At 37.3% G+C, this 9860-nt stretch overlaps 1 pseudogene; it reads right to left on the reverse strand.

Annotated features, from left to right (window-relative positions):
- Positions 1-577: 577 nt before the first annotated feature.
- Positions 578-1127, reverse strand: LOC122435627 (annotated as a pseudogene).
- Between the last annotated feature and the right edge of the window lie 8733 nt (positions 1128-9860).

The raw sequence follows: 9860 nt of genomic DNA on the forward strand, positions 1-9860 counted from the left end.
AAGCATATACATAAACTTTACATATAATAGAGCTGGCATTGCAGATGAGCACTAAATTCTGCTTCAATAAATGCTGCTAGGCAATCGGTCATTTATTTTGAAAAATAAAATGAAATCAGTTCTCTCACCTAAAGCCAAACATGGATACCAATTCCATTTTTAATAATGACTTACTTGTATGAAACTAAATTTCGAAGCTTTCAAATGAAACAAACAAACAAACAAAAAAACCAAAAAAAAACTGTACGACCTTGCAATGAAGAAGGTTTCATAAATGAGACAAAAATAGGGCTAATCATAAAGGAAAATTTAGGTAAATTGAGCCTTTTTTTTTTCTAAAACTACCATTTAATAGAAAAACTGTAATCAGTTTTTAAAAATCCAGATTTATGTCAGAACTATCCTGGAATCGAATCTCAAATTTGAATAAAGTTACTACTGTAAAAAAAAAAAAAAAAAGAAGAAGAAGAGGAAAGAAAGAAAAAAAAAATGCCCAAATGCTTTTTTTCTCCAGAGCTCCAGATGTGTTTCTAATGAGCAGCCACTTTTAAAAAGAACTGGACTATATGATGGTCTTTTACTTTTTCAAAGCAGAGCAGAAATTAAAGTTGGTTTTGAATTTTTCAGGAAGATGCCAGTTATAAATTATTTCTTCATCGGAAATCACATGATGTTCCAATGCTTTGAGAGGCCATATACTGTTGACAAGAACATGTCTATATCCTTTTTCTAAGGCTTACTGTACAATCAAACATAGGGAGGACAATGAAGCTTGAACAGGCGAATAGCATATGTATGTTCTTTAACTCTGCAAACCCACTATCATGTAGATAGAGAAAGGCTAGTTTCTTCAATTGTCCCAAAAATTTGGTACCTGGTAGACTGTTACCTGATTTCCATGAAGATTAAGTTTGATTAATTTTATACAACATTGAAGTGGACAAATATCTGCTTGAGAAGATGCATACTCTAAGAAAGATACAAGATTGAAAAATTTCCATAGATTTTTATATGAAGGCCACTGAAACCTCACAGAAATGATCTTTTTGATCTTCTATTATATTTTCATTATAGTGAATCCATTCCCTGTGATTGGTTTGCTCTTCTATGATTGTTCCATGAAACATCAGGTCTACTGGGCTGCAAGACCTTATGACTTGGGGAAAAGGGTCCCAGACCCTGCACTGTACAACAAATCACTAGATGGCCATATCCATTCCAGAGACCATTGTTAGGGTAATGGGGCCTAAATTGAGTCTTAAATTTAAAATAGCATAATAAAAAATAAAGTGACAACCAGAAAGTTTATATTTCCAACAAATTATCAGCTAAAGGATTATTAATATTAATAACTTATGTGTATATTATCTTTCTAATTGACTCTTAGTAGTTTAGCACTAACTGGTCTTAAAACTTCATCTTTTAACTCACTACATTCTGTTGTCTACATAGCGACCTGAATAGTATTTTAAAAACTATGTCAGATCATGTTACACTTCCAGAGAAACTGTGTAATTGCTAATCATATCAGTCAGAGTAAATGCCAAAGTCTTCTTAGCTCTCATAACCCACCTATTACTCCTCTCTCCTTTGTTCACTTTACGTCTAACCATATTTGCATCTTTGTTTTTCCTTCAATATGTCATCAGGTACACACTGTCCAATAGGATAGTTACCTGACTATTTACTGAAACTGGAAAATTTCCCTATCAGATATCCTTATGAAATTTATTTAGTTTCTTTAAGTAATTATCAAATAATTCCTTCTTAATGCAATGCACCTTGACCACCATATTTTGTTGTTATTGTTGCTGTTACTGAGGAAGCTGACCACCATATTTAAAATTGTACTCATTCAGTTTCTGGGCACATCCATCTTACCATGATCTTTTTCTATAGCACTGTGTTTATTTGGTTTGTTGTTGATGTTGTTCAGTTGCTAAATCATGTCTAACTCTGTGACCTCATGGACTATAGCACACCAGGCTCCTCTGTGGTCCACTCTCTCCTGGAGTTTCCTCCAATTCATGTTCATTGAGCCAGTGATGCTATATAACCATCTCATCTCGTGGCATCCACTTCTCCTTTTGTCTTCAATCTTTTCCAGCATCAGGGTCTTTTCCAATGAGTTGGCTCTCTGCATCAGGTGGCCAAAGCACTTGAGCTTCAGCTTCAATGGCTTCCATGATAGTTCAGTTGGTAAAGAATCCACCTGAAATGCAGGAGACCCCTGTTCAATTCCTGGGTTGAGAAGATCCACTGGAGAAGGAATAGGCTACCCACTCCAGTATTCTTGGGTTTTCCTTGTGGCTCAGCTGGTAAAGAATCAGCCTGCAGTGTTTGACCCCTGGATTGGGAAGATCCCCTGGAGAAGGGAAAGGCTACCCACTTCAGTATTCTGGTCTGGAGAATACCATGGACTGCATATTCCGTGGAGTCACAAAGAATCGGACCAGACTGAGTGACTTTCACTTCACTTTACTTCAACTTCAGTCCTTCCAATGAATATTCAGGACAGATTTCCTTTAGGATTGACTGGTTTGATCTTCTTCCTGTCTGAGAGACTCTAAAGAGTCTCTTCTAGCACCAAAATTCAAAAACATCAATTCTGTGGCACTCAACCTTCTTTCTCTCTCACATACATGCATGGCCACTGGAAAAAGCATAGGTTTGACTATATGGACCTTTCTTGACAAAGTGAAGTCTCTGCTTTTTAATATGCTGTCTAGGATCATCATAGCTTTCCTTCCAAGGAGCATCTTTTAATTTCATAGCTGCAGTCACCATCTGCAGTGATCTTGGAGCTCAACAAAATAAAGTCTGTCACTGCTTCCAAGTTTTCCCCTCTCTTTGCCATAAAGTGATGAGATTGGATGTCATGATCTTAGCATTTTGAATGTTGAATTTCAAGTCAGCTTTTTCATTCTCCTCTTTCACCCTCATCAAGAGGCTTTTTAGTTCCTCTTAACTTTCTGCCATTAGAGTGGAATCATCTACATATCTGAGGTTGCTGATAATTCTCCCAACAATCTTGATTCCAGCTTGAGCTTCATCCAGCCTGGCATTTCACATGATGTACTCTGCATAGAAGTTAAATAAGCAGGGTGACAATATACAGCCTTGACTTATTCTTTTCCCAATTTTGAACCTGTCAGTTGTTCATGTCCTGTTCTAACTGTTGCTTCTTGACCTGCACACAGGTTTCTCCGGAGACAGGTAAGGTGGTCTAGTACTCCCATCTCTTTAAGAATTTTCCAGTTTTTTGGGATTGACACAGTCAAAGGCTTAGTCAAGGACACAGAAGTAGATATTTTTCTGTGCTGTGCCATGCTAAGTTGCCTCAGTAGTGTCTGACTCTTTGCAATACCATGGAGTATAGCTCACCAGGCTCCTCTGTCCATGGGATTTTTCAGGCAAGAGTACTGGAGTGCATTGCCATTGCCTCCTCCAGGGATCTTCCCTAACCAGGGATTGAACTCACATCTCCTGCATCTCCTGTATTGCAGGTGAATCCTTTACTTGCTTCCCTTATAACTCAGTTGGTAAAGAATCTGCCTACAATGCATGATACCTTGGTTCAATTTCTCTGTCTGGAAGATCTACTGGAGAAGGGAAAGGCCATACACTCCAGTATTCTGGCCTGGAGAATTCCATGGACTATATATTCCATGGGGTGGCAAAGAATCAGACATGGCTGAGTGACTTTCACTTCACTTTTCTTTACCTGCTGAGCTATTGGGAAAGCCCAACAAAATAATATAAATACAGTATTATTTTATTTATAAAACTGCAAAAGTAAGCAAAACAAAACAATATACAGTTAAAGGATACATTTATATGTAAAAGAACTATGAAGAAAATCAATGAATAATACAAAATTTATGGTAATGTTGTGTGCTAAGTCGCTTCAGTCGTGTCTGACTCTTTGGAACCCTATAGAACGTAAGCTGTCAGGCTCCTCTGTCCATGGGATTCTCCAGACAAGAATATTGGAGTAGGTTGTCATTTCTTCCTCCAGGGTATCTTCCTGACCCATGGACTGAGCCCACAATTCATGTCTCCTGCACTGGGAGGTGGGTTCTTGACTAAAGCAAAATTTACAGTAATGCTATAGCTGAAGGTGCAGAAGGGGAATCTTTGGAGAGGGACATCCAGGGATTCTTAGATGTACTAGTCCATCCTATATTTTACTCATTGATGAATGCATGATTATTTATTTTCTGTTTTTTTGTTTTGTTTTGTTTTTAAGTACTTGCTTATATGAGCACTTCAGTGTGTCTAGGAAACGTTTTACAAAGAAAAGAAGCAAGAATAAGAGGTCACAGAGATGAGGAGAGAACTAAGAGGAGAAAGAAAATACAGAAATAAAATATCTTGTCCTTCTGTTCCAAATGTTAATCAGTCTCTAATCAATGACGTGTCACAGAGAGAAATTAGAATTAGTTTCTGCCCATAAATAGCTCTTGATCTAGTAGAGACAAATGCTCATAAACATGGGGGAAAGAAAGAAGCAGTGTCTCTGTGTATTTTCCAACAAAGATTAATACTGCATATAAATTCTTCATAGGAAAATAAAGTTGGATTTTTCTTTTAAAAAATTTGCATCATAAGCTATTTTTGACTGCTCACACACTGGCTTTAACACCTTTCAATCATGGTTACTGTAGGTGGTGTAAACACTTTGTGGATGGCATGCAGAGAAGATATCTTAAAGTATCTAGTTAAAAATATACTTCTCACACTAAAGTATTAAAAGTTGGTTTTAATATATTTTTGGATATTTTGTGATCTGACTTCTCAGGGTCCTTAGGGCTTTTAAAGCATTTGCTGTCAGAAATGCTATTTACAGAATCCCTAGGGAATTTCACAAGAATAACACTATATCCCTGAAGTTATTTCTTTAATTTAAACCATATCAAGAAATGAATTTTGTCTTTAGAAAGCTCACTATCTGTTCTCAAATGTTATGTTAGTTAGACATAAATAGTGTAATATAGGCTTCACAGTATTTACAATTCAGGAAAACTTTTCTTGGAGTAATGTATTATATTTTGATGGATATTCATTGGATCATTGGCTTCATATAATACTCAGCTGCAAATGGGGCTTTTTCAGTACATAAAAGTGATTAAATATGGGGAACAGATATACACCCATGGCTGATTCATATGAATGTATGGCAAAAAACACCACAATATTGTAAAGTAATTAGCCTAAAATAAATAAATAAATATTTTTTTAAAAAAGTGATTAAATATGGGTTTTAAAAGAACTTCCATACTGAAAACCAATTCAATAGTTTCACCTATAGGAAGAACAGAGTTTGGGGTTTACAGATAATATGCTGGCTTCATTTCTTTAACTCTTTAACAAGCATATGTATATACTTTTTTTTCTTTTTTCTTTCTTTCTTTTTCTTTTTTTTGGCATTGCCAAATTAAAGAAATGCAGGTTGAGTAAAAAGAGAGTTTTATTCAAGAAGATTATTGAAATGTGTGTAGGGGGTACTTCTGTGATAGGTGGAGAAGGACTGTGGCAAAAGGGATGATGCTGTGACCATAAGGTCCTCTCAAGATTTAGGCAAAAAGAGACTTTCTTTTATAAAGAACAGTAAACAAGGCTAGAAAGAACTGGATTTAGATCAAATTGGAGGAAAAGGTGGCATGGCTGGATAACAGATGAGTAAATATTTTAGCTGAGGTCAGACTATTTTCAGGAAGGGCTTTATGCTGGCTCAGGCTGAGTGTGGGCCAAAAAGCAAGGCCTGAAAGAAAGTGAAGGAGAGAAACTTAACCATATATTAGGCTATGAATACACTGTTTTGATTGATTTGTGTATATAATATAGATCAACTAATCATCATTTAAGAGGCAAAGTTACTTCACTGTGTAGCAAAAACTATCACAACAATGTTAATTGGCTATACTCTAATATAAATTAAAAAGTTGAAAAGAAAAGAAAATAAACCAACTTTAATTTCAATCACTGAAAGAATGGGCAAATATTTTGAGAAACTAGAGACTGGAGGGAGTTGGAAAAAAAAAAAAGAAACAGGCAAAGGATGGGAACTTGAGGGTCTGAGTCTAACCTTGCCATCGGATGAACAAGGATCATCTTGAGACTTATTTAAGTCATATGCATAAAAGTGGTTATTTGCAATAAACCGTTTTCCAAAATAAATTTTTTGTCAGGAGATTCCTTTAACTCTCACTGTTTTCCAGAGGCACTGAGGCACTGGTAAAATTTTCCGTTGTCAGCAAGAACAGAATCCTTCAAAACAATGGCATGACTTTGAGGACTGTGTAAAGAAGTCCCAGTTAAATTCAATAAGTTGGGTAAGGTAAAAAACCAAACTAACAGCAGAGTAAAGCCAAGTCAGTATTCATCTCTTCTCCATCTAGAATGTAATTCTGTCAAAGAGGATCAAGATTTTGAAGGGCTTGAAAGTATATATTTTCATAGTCCAGTTTAAGAGAAAGAATGCAAAATTACTTAAAAAATTAATTAATTAATATTTATATAGGATGAAGAAAGAAAACAAGAAATTACAAATTAAAAAAAAAACTGTAAATACCACAAATATCACACATTCAGGAAAAGAAGAAAAAAATATTCTCTGAGTGGCCCTTCCTATGTTGTTTTTTGGTCGCTAAGTTCTGTCTGACTGTTTGAGATCCCACGGACTGCAGTGCACCAGGCTTCCCTGTCCTTCACTATCTCTGAGAGTTATTTAATAATATTTTATTTATAAAGATTAGAAAGACAAATCAGTATTCCTCTAGTATGGTTGATCATAACTAATTGTACATTATTTACATTTTATAAATATTTCCTTCAGATTCTGGACTTGTTTTGGGGATTCAAGATGGCAGAGTAGAAGGACATGTGCTCATTTTCTCCTGTGAGAATACCAAAATGGAACTAGCTGTTGAACAATCATTGACAGGAGGACACTGGAACCCACCAAAAAAGATATCCTACATCCAAAGACAAAGAAGAAGCTTCAGCAAGACGGTAGGAGGGGGCACAATCATGATAAGACCAAACCCAATACCCACTGAATGGGTAACCTACAGACTGGAAAAGAACAATACCAAAGAAATTCTCAAACAACTCTGAAGGTTCTGAGCCCCATGTCAGGCTTCCCAGCCTGGGGATCCACTAAAGGGACTGGGAATCCCCAGGGAATCTGGCCTTGAGGGCCAGCAGGATTTGATTATATTTCCAGAGGACTGAGGGAAACAGAGACTCCAGTTTTGGAAGGAACAAGCAAAATATTGTGTACACCAAGACCCAGAGGAAATGAGCAGTGACCCCACAGGAGACTGAACCAAAACTACCTGCTAGTGTTGGAGGGCCTCTTGTGGAGACATGGGTGGGCAGGGGTTTATCACAGGGATGGGGCACTAGAAGGTCCCCTTTGGCATAAACCTTCTTGGTGTTCACCATTAAACCTACCATAGAGCCCATAGACCCCAGGGCTGGGTTGCATCAGGCCAAACAACTACCAGGGAGGTTGTGCAACCCCAACCATCTGCAGATACTTGGATTAAAACTTTACTGATCAAGGTCCTACCCACCAGAGCAAGACCCAGTTTTTCCCACCAGCAGTCCCTCCCTTCAAGAACCTTACACAAGCCTCTTAGCCTCATCCATCAGAAGGCAGACAGAAGAAGCAAGAAGAAGCACTGTCTCACAGCAGCTAAAACAAAAACCATAATACAGAAAGTTAATCATGATGAAAAAATAGAAAATTATGTCCCAGATGAAGGGACAAGATAATATCCCAGAAAAAGAACTAAATGGAGTGGATATAGATAACCTTCAAGAAAAATAATTTAGCAAATGAGAGTGAAGATGATCCAGGATCACAGGGAAAAAATGGAGGCAAAGATTGAGAAGATGCAAGAAATGTTTACCAAATACATAGAAGAACTAAAGAACAAACAGAGATGAATAATACACTAGAAGGAATCAACAGCAGAATAACTGAGACAGAAAAATAAATAAATGAACTGGAGGACGGAATGGTGGAAATCTCTGTCCCAGTATATTGAAAAATAATGAAAATAAATGAAGACAGCCTAAGAAACCTCTGAGACAACATTAAATTCACCAACATTCATATTATAGGGGTTCCAGGAGGAGAAGAGAGAGATAAAGGACCTGAGAAATTATTTAAAGAAATAATAGCTGAAAACTTCTCTAACATGGGAAAGGAAAAAGTCAACCAAATCTAGGAAGTATAGAGAGTCCCAGGCAGGATAAATCCAAGGAGGGACACACTGAGACACATAGTAATCAAGCTGATAGAAACTAAATACAGAGATAAAATATTATAAGCAACAAGGGAAAAAGTGACAAATAACATATAAGGGAACTCCCATCAGGCTAGCAGCTGATTTCTCTACAGAAACTTTACAAACCAGAAAGGAATAGCAGGATATATTTAAAGTGATGAAAGGGGAGAACCTACAACCAAGAATATTCTATCCAGCAAGACTCCTCCTTCAGATTTGATGGTGAAATCAAAAGCTTTCCAGACAAGCAAAAAAGATCTTCATGACCCAGATAACCACGATGGTGTGATCGCTTACCTAGAGCCAGACATCCCAGAATGCAAAGTCAAGTGGGCCTTAGGAAGCATCACTATGAAGAAAGTGAGTGGAGGTGATGGAATTCCAGTTGAGCTATTTCAAATCCTAAAGATGATGCTATGAAAGTGCTGTACACAATATGCCAACAAATCTGGAAAACTCAGCAATGGCCACAGGACTGGAAAAGGTCAGTTTTCATTCCAATCCCAAAGAAAAGCAATAGCCAAGAATGTTCAAACTACCACACAACTGCACTCATCTCACACACTGGCAACATAATTCTCAAAATTCTCCAAGCCATGCTTCAACAATATGTGAACTGAGAACTTCCAGACGTTCAAGCTGGATTTCGCAAAGGCAGAGGAACCAGAGATCAAATTTCAAAATCTGTTGGAATATTGAAAAAGCGAGAAAGTTCCATCCAGAAAAGCATCGACTTCTGTTTTATTGACTACAATGAAGTCTTTGATCACAACAAACTGTGGGAAATTCTTAGATATGGGAATACCAGACCACCTGACCTGCTTCCTGAGAAATCTGCATGCAGGTCAAGAAGCAACAGTTAGAACCGGACATGGCAAAACAGACTGGCTCCAAATTGGGAAAGGAGTATGTCAAGGCTGTATATTGTCACCCTGCTTATTTACTTATGTGCAGACTGCATTATGCAAAATGCAAGGCTGAATGAAGCACAAGCTGGAATCATGACTGCTGGGAGAAATATAAATAGTCTCAGATATGCAGATGACAACACCCTTATGGAAGAAAGTAAAGAAGAATTAAAGAGCCTCTTGATGGAAGTGAAAGAGGGGTGAAAAAGTTGGCTTAAAACTCAACATTCAAAAAACGAAGATCATGGCATCCAGTCCCATCACTTCATAGCGAATAGATGGGGAAACAATGTAAACAGTGACAGACTTTATTTTCTTGGGGTCAAAAATCACTGCAGATGCTGATTGCAGCCATGAAATTAAAAGATTTCTGTTCCTTGGAAGAAAATCTATGACCAATGTAGACAGCATACTAAAAAGCAGATGTTACTTTGTCGGCAAAGGTACATCTAGTCAAAGCTATGGTTTTTCCAGTGTTCATGTATGGATGTGACAGTTGAACTATAAAGAAGGTTGAGCACTGAAGAATTGATGTTTTTGAAGTGTGGTGTTGAAGAAGGCTTTTTGAGAATCATTTGGACTGCAAGAAGATTCAACCAGTCAATCCTGGAAGAAATCAGTCCTGGGAGTTCATTGGAAGAACTGATGCTGA

This window comes from Cervus canadensis, chromosome X, assembly GCF_019320065.1.
Source record: "Cervus canadensis isolate Bull #8, Minnesota chromosome X, ASM1932006v1, whole genome shotgun sequence".
Classification (NCBI taxonomy): domain Eukaryota; kingdom Metazoa; phylum Chordata; class Mammalia; order Artiodactyla; family Cervidae; genus Cervus; species Cervus canadensis.